This window comes from Myotis myotis, unplaced genomic scaffold (genome assembly GCF_014108235.1).
Source record: "Myotis myotis isolate mMyoMyo1 unplaced genomic scaffold, mMyoMyo1.p scaffold_m19_p_6, whole genome shotgun sequence".
Lineage (NCBI taxonomy): Eukaryota > Metazoa > Chordata > Mammalia > Chiroptera > Vespertilionidae > Myotis > Myotis myotis.
Window position 1 is genome coordinate 70,813,048 of NW_023416368.1, and position 13,408 is coordinate 70,826,455.

Here is a 13,408-nt window from a genome sequence, read left to right on the forward strand (position 1 = left end):
TAACAGAAGGTTGGATTTTCTTCTGCCAATCAGGTAAATTATGGGTGGATATCGTTGATTCTCTGATTCTTGGTCTTGTCTTCATTAGGGTGGGCCTGTATTAGTTTTGTTCTTTGTTCTAGGATGTGAGCCTTTCTGACATTTCAAGCGAGTGTCTGAAGTGACCCAGTAGGGTCTCTCCAGTCTGCTGAGCTAGAAATCCATTGTCTTTTACTGGGACAACCTCTGGTCCCTCCTCCATTGAGCTTTCAGCTCGTAGCCATAGTTTTGTAGTAGGCTTCTCACAGTGTCACTCTGCACTTACTCAGTTCATATCTCCTTTCATGGAGCCCCCGCGAAGACTTATGGACAACCCTTCTCTCTCTCTTTTTTTTTTAAATATATTTTATTGATTTTTTACAGAGAGGAAGGGAGAGGGATAGAGAGTTAGAAACATCGATGAGAGAGAAACATCGATCAGCTGCCTCCTGCACATCTCCTACTGGGGATGTGCCCGCAACCAAGGTACATGCCCTTGACCGGAATCGAACCTGGGGCCTTTCAGTCCGCAGGCCGACGCTCTATATCCACTGAGCCAAACCGGTTTCGGCGACAACCCTTCTCTTGTGCAATATCCTGTCCCTCAAATTCCATTCATTTGCGTAGATTCAAATTCCAATCTTAACCCCCTCAGCTTGCAAAAATGAGCAGAGATCAGTGTCCCATTTTCTGGAAAGTGGGCCCAGATAAGAACCCAGGATCAAGGTAGGGTGCATCTCCTCAATTGTTCTTCCCTCAAAGATCATATAGAGAAATTGTTTCTTGTTTCATGCTTCAATATCAGACTCATGAAATTATAGTCATTTACTGTGGGAAGGCCAGGCTAAGAACAGTCATTCTGCCAGTGCTGGAATTAGAAGTAAATAAAATAGTTTCACTGACATTTGTAACCTTGCACAATTTGACGTCAATTTTCTTTTTTGATTAAAATCACTCCATTCACACCAGCCCAGTGTGTTTTCCATGTCTCAAATACTTTTGAAACTCAGTGCATTTAAGCTTCTCTTTACTTGGAATGAATTTTCACCTCTCTTCTGTCAGTATGGTCTTACTAGGTTTTCAGACCAAAGTAAAGTGCTAACTCTGTGAAGCTCTTCCCAGCCACTCACTAAGATCCCGTGTCATTGATCTATATCATCCACAGAACTTCACAAGTTTTACAAGCATTTCTGTGTGAATCTGCCTTCCAAAATAATTATGAAACCTATAAAGGGAATTTTTCCTTTGCTCCTATTTAGTAGCATTTACAATATTTTGATGTTCTTTTTTTTGGCAGTGTGATATACAAAGTTCGATGTATTTTTGTCTGATGCTACTGCTTAACTGCCAGCACTAATAGTGGTGGCCATTGACTACTTAGTATGATCAGCTTTGTTAAATGCTTTGTTTGACTTATTTTGTGCATGCTTTCCAATGGCCTCATGTGGTAGGTAGTATATTATCTATTGTACAGTTGAGAAATACTAAGTAAACACTAGTAGACATGGCATTGGGATTTGTTAATGCATGCACTATGAAACAGATTTTGATATCTTGATTAACTCCATTTTATGTAAAAGAAAAATGTCTCAAAACCAATTTTGTAAGAATTCTTAGTGAATGTAAGATAATATGGGTTATTTCTAGAGCTGTCCTGGAGCTGCATGGAGGCAAAATAAGATACATAATTATATAAATCTCTTATAATAATAAAATAAATACTATAAATTGAAATAAAAGCTGAATAAGTCTCATCTACCTTAGTCTGAAATAACCTGATAATTTAATAACTTGTTTTGGCAGTATTTCAGATTTCTATATTGGTAACATTTTTGATTAATTTTAGTAGTTGAAGTAGCTTTATGTCAACAAATAATGTTAGCAAAATATAGAAACAGCAATCAAACCTCAAAAGAGTCATATTGTCAGTGAAAGCCCAACTTGAAACCATGGGCAGAGCACAATTTATTACTGAAAAAATAATCAGCCTCACAGAGTCCACCCAGGAGGTGTTTTAGTTAAAATTGTTTAATTTAATACAAAACAGCATGCATTTCCTGAGCTGTAAATAAGAACTGTCCTTGTTAACATCTGGTATCGATAAACACATTTGTGTTCAGCAAGCAGAGGATCACTTTTGTGAATCACATATTTCCTCAGGCCCCAAGGCCTTCGGAGGCAACGAAGAGCTTGCATGATGATTACAATTTGATTGGATTCCAAGTTTTAACCAAATTTAGGATAATCATCCAAAATAGCCCTCAGTCTCTTTAATTTCATATTAGTCTTCTCAGTACTATAGTCTTGTGTCCCATTTGATTATCTTTTTCTGCTGGCTCTGCTGCCTCTAGTTCCCCAAATCCCACTGAGCCACCCCATTGCCCTCATTAGGCTCAGATTCTTTATTTGCTTACAATTTAGTTGCCACCTCAAAAGGGAGCAACTGCTGTTTCTCCACTTTCAGAGCTTCAGCGCCAGTGTTGATAGAGGTTACTTTTCATGCATTCCAGTGTCCCTCACTGTTTCTCCCAGGGCTCCTTGGGCTCCTTGCAGACACAAGATTCTCACAGAGCTCCTTTAAGGGTGACCACAAATTCCATCTTTCTTTGATAATCAACATACAAATAAAAATGGTCTTTTTAGTTTTCCTTCTAAACAGAGAAGCTGGGCTGTCACAAATGTCATTGGGAGAAATGGGCTGCTGCAGAATATTGACCTGGGACAGCAGAACATATTTCATTTTACACCATCTATCAACTCCCACATGATGTTAAGTGAAGTTTAGAGTATGTCAAACATGAATCAGTTTGTGACAGACATTCATAGACAGTGACCATGGGTAGCAGGCAGACCTGTCACTGCTACACTGTCCAGTCTCGGAATTGTGGCGGAGTTCAAACATATTTTGTTTTGCTTTGCTTTTTGCCTTCTTTCATAGAGTAAAACCAGAAACTCTTGAAATTATGTAGTATATGGTTCAAGTAAAATAATCGGGAAAACCCACTAACTCTTAACTAAGTTTAGCTGCCTTTTAGGTATTATGGTATTAATGATGATGCTTTACTACAAACAGAACTGCTTTACCTCTTTTGTTCTTTTTTTCATAAAAAGCAAAGGATCATGAATTAGGAAGAACTAATTTTAAATGAGAACAAAATAATAATTAAATACCCAGCTAATTTTGCATACTACTTTTTGATGTGGGAAATGCACCAATAAAATTACTGCAAATTAGACATTTTAAGACAAGATAAACAGGCAAAATGAGACATCTGTCTTAGTTTCTAAATGAAATAAATGCTCAAATTAATTGCCTCTCTCTTTTTGCATTTTTATGATACCCATAACATTAAACTACTTTATATGTGAAGTAGTGGCCTATAGCAGAACTATTTATAATCCTTGATTGCTGTTTGTAATAGAACTAACAATTATAACGTAGGCTAAATATGGGGTGTTCCAAAAATCTATCTACACACTTTTAATAATTATAAAGGTCGTGCTTATTAAAATACATTTAAGTTTCAAAATTGAACTTTCAGTTGTTAAATTGTGCATGTAGCTTTTCTGGATACCCTGTATTTATCAGTCACATGTATCTTTGCTACTATGCTATGATTTCAAGCTATGCTATTCATCGATAAGGAACCATCATTTAAACCTCAACACTCTTGAGAGTGACAGCGGTTACTACTTATGATCAAGTGGGGCAACAAACATAAACCTGGAATGTCTTGAGAAAACTGGGATTGGGGGTCACCTTGCAGCATTATATAATAGGGCTTCATTGTATTGACCTACTTCTGTTTTTAACAGTTTTGCTATTTTTTTAAAATTTACGCAAAGATGCTAACAATAATGGAACTTCAAAGGCAGTCTACAGTTTCTACTCTGTCTCTTTATATTTTCTATCACTTTTTCTACCTTCTATTTTCAAATTTCAGAACTTGGAGTTCTTTGAGAGTGAAAATCATTGTCTTACTAGTAAATAGTCCTATCTTTTTTATACCAGTGACATAAAATAACTCATTCAAATATATAGTATGATATGTTACACATAACATATTCGATTTTTATATATTGCAGGATACTTTTATCAGTATAGAAACAAAAATGTTTTCTAGTTTATGTCTCTGCTTGCTTTGGTAATTGTTGATGCCATTGGAGTGTTGATTCAAACATAAAGACATAGTTAATGGCTCGTGAAGAGAATTTCAAGGGAGGAAATGATGAACAAATCTAATACTTATTGAGAATTATTATGCACATGCAAAAAGCCAGTAATTTATATTTATATCTCAATTTAGTTACCAAAATGATGCTCTGAAATAGGTATTACCTTAATTTTATTATGAAAACCTGAAGTTACAAAAATAGGTGTGCCACATTGCAGAGCTTTTCAGAAGTAGCCCTGGGATATCAAACCAGGTTCTGATTCTCACAACTGCATTTTCTACATCTTTGTGTAGGTTGTCTGTATGTCATATATAGCTACCCCTAAAAAAATAAAATTATTGATGGCATAACAACTCTAGTCAGCATAAAAATAGCCTTGAACATAATGATGTTATGAATATGTCCATTAAAATATGTTAGAGATGGAATATGAACTAATTATTATAGCACATTAGAACATAATTGGAAAATTCATCAATTAATCAAGCAAAATATTGCTTTTTTTGCGACAATCAATTAATAATACCCTAATATCCACACTTTAATGAACTGTGCTTCCTGTTACCATAGAAGCTACAAGTTGATGATGTAATATGGGCAAGTAATCTCTCCTAAGTGATCTTTCATTCAGATGGAAGTAGAATTCAATCTCAGGGTTTCTCGGGAATTTTAAAAACAGCTTCAACTATTTCAGTTAATAACAATGCATCATGGAAACTCAGTCCACAAGCCTTGGCAGCTCAGGAGACAGCAATAAACTTTACCTGAAATCTCAGCTTCGCATGGAAGAACATCTTATCTTCAGACAAATATTTTGTCAAATACTTTGTTAATGGGAAGGGTTATTTTATCCTGATGAAGTTAAAACACCCTTATTTTGTATTTACCTCATAGTAATAATTAACAAAACCTATTGAGCTCTATCCATACAGTGGTCCATTTGTGAGAAACTTCCTGTTGTAGAAAGGAACCAGTAACACCTTCCAAAACCACCCTCAAGTTGTGATGCATCTAGGACAGGCATCATCAACGAGAAAGGCTCGGCCGCTCCCTTTAGACCAGAGCCGAATGCTTCTCATTAATATTTCCCTTGATTTCTTCAGATCTTTGGATTGTGTGTTTCTGACTGTGAAGCTGTATTGTTCAGCCTGCTCTCTCCCCTCTTAGTTATACCCTGTTAATGACTGTACTACAGCAGGGTTACTTTGTACAAATAATCAGATGCCACCTCTAAGTAGATCTCGGAGGATTGCCAGTAATGTGAGCTAGAAGGTAGAGTTTTGTTTGTTGTTGAACTCTGAAACTGCCAGGCATGAGGCCTGAGCAGGACGATCACACACCTGTCTTTACATCTTGTGAATCAGATGTGTGTTACTCCTTATACTGTTCCCACTGTAACATTCCATGTCAAGAAGCAGTTGAGAGGAAGGGATGTTAATTAACACACGAAACCTGAGAATAGGTCACCTAAAGGGTAGGTGAACGGATTAATTGGAACAGTGAGAACATTGTGTGTTCAAATTCAGAATTTTGCTGAAGCAGGCACAAAATAACAAGACAAGGAAGATGACAAAATATAGAGTGGGAAGAGATTCAGATGAAAGTAGAATTGGAAAGGGCAGAGCAGAAAATAAATGAAAGGTCAGTCCCTACAAAACAGGTTATTTACAGAACCCAGATAAAGAACAATGCAGGGTTAGCATAAGAAATAACTACTAAAAAAGAGAGAGAACGCTTCTTTTCCTCCCAAGGAGAAAATAATAGCTACTTGTTACCTAAAAATGAAAAACTCACAATAGTTCCAAGTGCATTTGTCCAATTTAACACCATTTTTGCAATGTAATTTTAAGTCCATGCGGACCAGTTTGTCAAAAGTGCCCTGTACTAAGCTGAAAATTAAAGTTCTTGTTCTTAATTTCATTTTCTATTTCAAGGAAATAGTATGAACAAGCCAAAATAGTTCTGTCTACGTATAGTCCTATCATGTAAGGACTTTCAAAGATCTTTGTGATTGTTGACAGTTGTAAACAATCTACATTCTTTTGTAAAAAAAAAAAAAAAATATTATTTTCAGAGAGAAGGGAGAGGGAGAGAGAGGGATAAAAAAATCAAAGATGAGAGAGAATCACTGATTGCTGTCTCCTGCATGCCTCACACTGGGGATTGAGCCTGCAACTTGGGCATGTGACCTGACTGGGAATTGAATCATGACCTCCTGGTTCATAGGTCAACACTCAACCACCGATCCATGCGGGCTTGGCAGCAATCTACATTCTTTAGCAGTTTCTCTCCTGACTATTGCCTTCTATCTTGTAGGCCAACCGTCTTTGACATGGTATAATTCTCTGCAGAGGAATTAGTCTATAAGGAGACATAATTCAATATTTTAATCCCATTAACTCCATCTCTGAACAATTGACCTAGACAGTAGTTATAAATGTAAGGAATATTGTTTTTTATTCTGGAGTTCTAATACAGACAATTTAAAATGAAAAATTGTGTTTTGAATAATCTCTAAATGTTTTTAAAATAGTAATACAGTGTTGTTATATTGATAAGAGTTATCTATTTCTCATTTTAATAGTGATAAACATTTGTTACTTCAGGGAATTTAATAAATTATATCCATAAAATTTTACTGATTGCATACCTTTCCTTAGTGTAATTGGGTTAATAGCACAAAGGTAAGCTATAACTTCTATATTTGAAGAGTTTACAATTAATTTAGGAAGGTAGTTAACAAGCAGCAATTACAAATAACATAAGGCAGTTGGTCCTTACAAACATTCATAGTTTATACACAAAACCCGATAAATTCAAAAGAAAGGGAGATCAGTGGGGATTATTGCTGGGGTCCAACCCCAGCAGGTCCAGGGGTCCCCAAAGGTGTGGACGGAATCGGCGAAGAAGGAATGACACGGAGACACCGTTCAGTTGATCAGCAGCCTAGCCAGGATCTCTAGCCAGGATCTCCAGCCAAGTTCTGGTCTGGATCTCCAGCGAAGTTCTGGTTAGGATCTCCAGCCAGGTTCTGTGTCCATGTTCTCTTGTTAGGTTCTCCAGGTTCTCCAGCCAGGTTCTGTAGCCATGTTCCCTCGCTAGGTTCTCCAGCCAGGTTCTGTCCAGGTTCTCCAGCCAGGTTCAGTCACCAGGTTCTAGTCAGGTTCTCTTGCCAATTTCTGTAGTCAGGTTCAGTCCAGGATCTTTTGCCATGTTCTCTCCAGCGAAGTTCTTCTGTCTCTAGGTTCTGTGTAGGTTCTGTCTTCTAAGTTCTGTCTTGTTACATCTGTATTTATACCAGTTGATTCCAATCCTATTAATCTCTATTCCAAAGGTTAGGGCGTTTCTTATCTCCATTCCAGGGAGTAAAGATTATGTAGCTTAAGCATGATTGTTCATAGTTAAAGTGATTAATTACCCGCCTGGCACTTAGTTAAGAGGTTTTATTCCCTCCCTAACTTCAGGGGAAAATCCCTACCTGGGGAAACACCCTTTCTCAGAGACCTTGGTTAAAACACATAGTGCCAAGAAGGTGAGCAAACATATTAAGAACAGTATGCCATATATGCCAGGTCTCTTGAAACAGCAAGCATGGACCGGCTCCCGGCAGATTATATTGATCAGAGCAAAATTGGTTAAAATACTAAAACACTAAACTGAAAGTTGTGCACTAAAGACCATTTAATTACAATAGGTGACAATAAGAAAAAATAATGGTGTAGAAAGATGAATGAAATCAAAGATGCAAGAGTGAACATGTTTCTCTTGAAACATGGGAGTGTGAAAATGGTGGCATGAGGGTTTGGTAGTGCCAAATGAGTACAAATATTCAAAATAGGTGAATGAATTAACAATAAAAATGAAATGTAGGGATTACTTCTAAATGTAGATTAAAAGTATCACTAAGCTAAATACACACTCTCTCACACACATACACATTGCAAAGTGAGTTTGAGAGAAATCAATAGTCATGACTCCTCCAATATCTCTCACTCCCTCTCCCCCGAACCCCAATTCTTTGGTGGGGAGTTGGTATCTAACTCTGCCTCTTTCCCATCATCTTTCTTCTTTCCCTTGGACACCCATCCAAGGCAAGCTATCTATGTATCTAAGAGGAAGGTCCAAACCATGTTTTAATGCTCTATTAGCTAGTAGGTTGAACTGTACATATATTCAATGGATGATTAGGTTTTAGAAAATACATTTCCATATGAATATTGCCTATTTTTCCAGGCTTCTCTCTTGCTAAAGAGGTCAAGAAAGGTAGCTTAATGTTGCCAAATGTATCCATTTTTTCCCCCAATTTCTGCTTTTGTGAAGCAAAAAGCTTCCTGGTTCCATCCTAGGAGTAGCTTCAAAGGGACTGAAATTAAGGACAATATTTGTGTGTTTAGTATTACATAAAATCACATTCACTAGTTCCATATGTGGAGCAAAAACTAATAAATGCAAATGATTTCTGTAATTGCTTTCTTTCTCTGGAAAACAAATCCCTAACAATATAAATCTGACTTTTGAGAATTACTTTCCCTAATCTCCTTTGTTTTACCCTCTTACTCCACTGATACCATCTGTTGGTTTTTTCCCTCCTTAGACTTTGTCTCTTTTATTAGAAATATGTTAAATTTTTTCTTGGGTATTCTTGCTAAGCCTCAATAAATAAAAGTAATGTTCTTTTGATATATTAAAATTCTATGAATATGAAATTTTGACCATAGTTTTTTTCCTTTTTCATGTCCTTGTGTACTCCCATTTTGATTGTGATTTTCAATATACTTAGTCTAACCTCACTAACTTTTAATAAAACTAGGACTAATAATCAAATCAGGACTAATATGCTAATGGGAAATAAAATTGTTTCAGGTAGTCTGAGGGTTGTAGAAGGAGCTTCAATGAATGGACTATGGCATCAACCCTAAGAGTAAATTGGTAATGCTTTTGGTCATTTTGCAAAGCATTCATTTTGGAATCAGTCCTAGAATACCCTTGTCAGTCTAGCTGCATTAGTTCAACCCTAGATTTGTTTAGTTTAAGCTGTCATGTACTTAAATAAAAACTTTAAAATTACATTTTAATGCCTTTGAGGGAGCATGTCTTTTATCAGCTCACTGGCATGCCTACTATTTATTGTTGCCCTACTCACTTGCCAGCCTGCTTCATTTATTTCAGATAGAAAGTACAAAACATTTAAGAAATAAAAGCAAATAATAAACTGAATAATTGAGCTTATAGTGCATGAAAACACTTAAAAACACAAATTCAAAATGCATTTTCTAAAAACACCTGGTCATCATAAATTATACTTTTTTATCTGTGTTACTATCACATCAAAGTAGCCAGTCAGTTTAGTTAAGCCTGCTATAAAATGACCAACTAGTTAATTTACCTTTTCTATTTGGCTTCATGTAAAACTAATTATAGATAAAGAATTTGGAAAATGTGTGATTTTTCTCAAACCTGGATTGATTATATAAAAAACAATGCGTTTAAGTTTATAAACCAATAAGGGTTTTGTATTTCTTTCTTTTCTTTTAGTGTCATCATACATTTTTAAAAGTTTATTTTTATTGTTTAAAGATTTATATTTCGTATGGCCATGCATAGATAATTTAAGCATCTTTATAGTTTGGAAATATATTACATTTATAACATGGGGTTATAAGGGCCCTGAAGGCTAGGGTACTTGGCAGATCATTTTTATGCAGCTCTTGGGGTTTAGAAGAACTAGATCAGAAGTTATTTTGGTGAAGAGACCCAAGTTGCCAATAAATATGATGAAATAAATTATTCCATCACAAGGATTGTTAGGAAATATCATTGACTAAAAGAAGAGAGGCTACAGTAATAGAATGATATGGAATGTCCTAGTTGAAATCTAGGAGAATTCAGATGCCATGATCCTTCCAGGTGCATTGTAGGTGACAGGGAAGTCACAGAGATGTGATTTCCTCAAAGAATATCCAGGTTCCATTAAGTCAAAGAAATAAGAAAAAGTCATTTGGCATCTACTGTATTTAGGCATAGTTTTAAAACCTCAGAATACTCAGATGACTGAGTCTCTCCTTTCCATGAACTTTATATAATTTAATGGAGAAAGAAACAAGAAAACAATCAGTAGAAAACGGAGGAATGCACAAATGAAATCAGAACACAGAAGAAGGAGCACTTAAAACTGGCTTATCAAGAATGATTGGGGTATTTTTTGTAAGAGACATATGAATATCACTTATTTGAAAGTTGAGATATGAATAAAATTTTTCCAGGTGGACTTTTCAGCTAAAGGGAGAGGATGGAGGGTGGTGGAAACATCATAGTAATTCATTCAGGCAAACAAAAAAGCATCGAGGTGTGTGAGCATGGTGTGTGAGGGAGCTAGTTTAGCATGGTTGAAAAATAAAATCCATAAGGTTTGGTGTTGAAGGAACTGGACAAGTAGGTTGACATAAGATCATGAAGGACAAAAAATTTAGGTTGATGCTATAGGCAATGAAAATCATTACAAATTTGGGGGGTGAATACCAACAATCTGACAAGTGGATTAGAAACCTCTTGTTGGCTACAAAGAGATGGCCAGACTGAAAAGGGAGAACTCAAGTTGTTGGATTATATGTTGCTGTGACTCCCATGAAAAGCTTGGAATAGAGTTTGATAATTTATTGGCGAAGGAGATAAAAAAAGGGGGACAGAGGGATAAATGAATTATTGGGGCAGGAGCTGTGGATGACTGTCAGTGATATTAATGCATCTGCATTCTTCTAGGTTTCTCTTAGGATGGTTCACACAACTCTAATACTGTAGCCTTTCTCATTTTTAGCCATGGCTATTTCCTGATAATCCTTGTGATGGACTAACTTATTTCATCACATTTATTGACAACTTGGATCTCTTCACCAAAACAACTTCTGCTCTAGTTTTTCTAAACCCCCAAAGCTGCAGAAAGATGATCTGCCAAGTAGCCTAGCCTCAGAGTGCTTATATCACCATATGCTACAAATGTAGTATATTTCTAAAATTTAAGATGCTCAAATTATTACATCGCCATAATATTGTTCTGAGTGTATTTTTGGTGATGTTGTTTCAAATACCATTTGGCTAGAGGCTGTCTTCTAGTGGTGCTGGAATATCCTTAATTGTGAATAATTTCTTCTTATGAACAGAGGACATTTGAAAGGAGAATAATATATAATGATGCTTTTATCTAAAGTTACTTGTTCTTCCTCACACTAGAGATTTTACTCCCTTTCAAACAATGAAAACATAGTTACACATGACTACTTTTTACTCCATCACAAATGAGATCATGACTATACAGACGGGTAGTGGATTGGTGAATGACATGTATTTCTGGGGTTATTGATTTACTAATAAAGATTCTCTATAGGATTGAGAATTGAGATTTATTTTCATTAACTAGCCTACTTTCCATATTAATACAAATGTATTTGTCAAATAAATATCTATTGCAGATTGTTTTCATCAATATAATGTTTTGTGACTATGTTTCAAAGACTTTCTTATGATTATAGCCTTTGCATATTAACCTCACCCTCAGTGAGAATTTATCAGTATTGCTCATATTATTATAGTATACTGCTTCTTTAATAATCTCCGCTTATACTCAAAGTAAACTTCAAAGTAAAAAAAAGTATAAGAAAATATAGTGGCACACGGGAATTATTGACTTGCATAACTTTAAGGTCTAGTGACAGTGATAGCTTTAGGTGGGTATTCATTCATTGATTCATATGCTAAGATCTGGGTATCCCTTCATTTCTCTACATAGTTGCATGGCAACCAGTTATTGTCAAAAGGGAGTTTTAATACACAATCTAATTCAGAGGAATAAAGAGACTCCTCAGCTCAGATCTTTCTTGAAAACTTAATAAACATCTCAACTTTCAAAAATTGGTTGGTTGATCATCCCCTCCTTGAATCTATAAATGAGGACTAGGGTGGGACAGATGGATAGGAAGTTTGAATTGTCACAATCCAATCAAGTCCCATCAAAACCAGTGAAGTCTCACCCAAATCTAAATAAAGCCAAGTGAAGAGGATTTATGCAGTGTCCTAAAAAAAATCCAGCCCTTACTTTGAAAAAGGAAAACATGGATTCCAAATAGTCACCAAAATCCAACCAAACAAAACTTCTCCATACAAGCTGAATACTAATATCTACAAAAGAAGTCCATGCATGTATATGAAAATTACTCTCTATATTTTTTATTCCTCTGGCCAGGAGTTTATTTGAGCTAAAATACGCTAGTGCTTTATTTATTCTTTAGACCAGGCAAATTCTGTGATTATTAGACAGTTATTTGCCAAGAAATAAGCTGTTCAGTCTGAAGCATAAAAGAAAGTCATTTCTACTTGATCCATGCTTCAAAGCTTCAATACTTCATGTGATTAAAAAAAAAGAGGTCCAAAGTTAATTGAGTCTTTAGAATTTAGCAGGTGTTAAATTTTACTAGATGTCAGTGGGCTACTCAATTAAAAAGAAACCTAAGAAACATGGCTCAAAAAAAAAGGAATGGACTTTGATTTACATCAAAGGTAGTATAAATTTTTTATAGCTAAGAACTAATGAAAAGTTCTCTGTTCAGTAAAATAGTTTGAAGTCAGGAACAGTTTTGAGATCATGAAGTAATAAGTTATCTGGCCTGAAAGACAAGTGGTTACAAGCATGGCTTTAGTCTTTTATTGACAAAGCTATAGAATAACCCATTTTCTATCTTTGGATTTATGCCATTATTTTCCAGGAAATTATATATTTATGGTAACTATACAAATTCAAAAGAGTAGTGAAGAACCTGGGAGTATATGGACTGTCCTGCAGATAATGATATATATTAAATCAATCTAAACTGAATCTACAACAAAATCATCCCATTGAATGAAATTTGGTTTATGAAAGATTAGATCACTAAATTGCTATTTCTGGATTCAATCCCATTGTTCTGATATTGCCTTATAATTATTTTAGTTCTGCTGTCACTAATTTGATTGTCTAAACTGGTGAGAGAAAAATGAGTCACAATGAAAAAAAAAAAGACAAACTTGCTTCTAGTATCACTGCAATGTTGATATATCAACAAGATGGGGGGATTCCCTCTTGTGTTGCCAATTATGATTTTGAATAAGTTGTCATCATGAAAGTTTGTCGCCGAGCAGTTGTAATGAACATGTGTGATATAAAAGTCAAGTCATTTTCTGTTGC

General features: G+C 35.5%; 1 protein-coding gene across 1 annotated transcript in view; it reads left to right on the forward strand.

Moving 5' to 3' along the window:
• GALNTL6 (polypeptide N-acetylgalactosaminyltransferase like 6) overlaps positions 1-13,408 on the forward strand; it is a 955,099-nt gene that overhangs the window by 50,143 nt on the left and 891,548 nt on the right. The gene's annotated exons all lie outside the window — the stretch shown is intronic.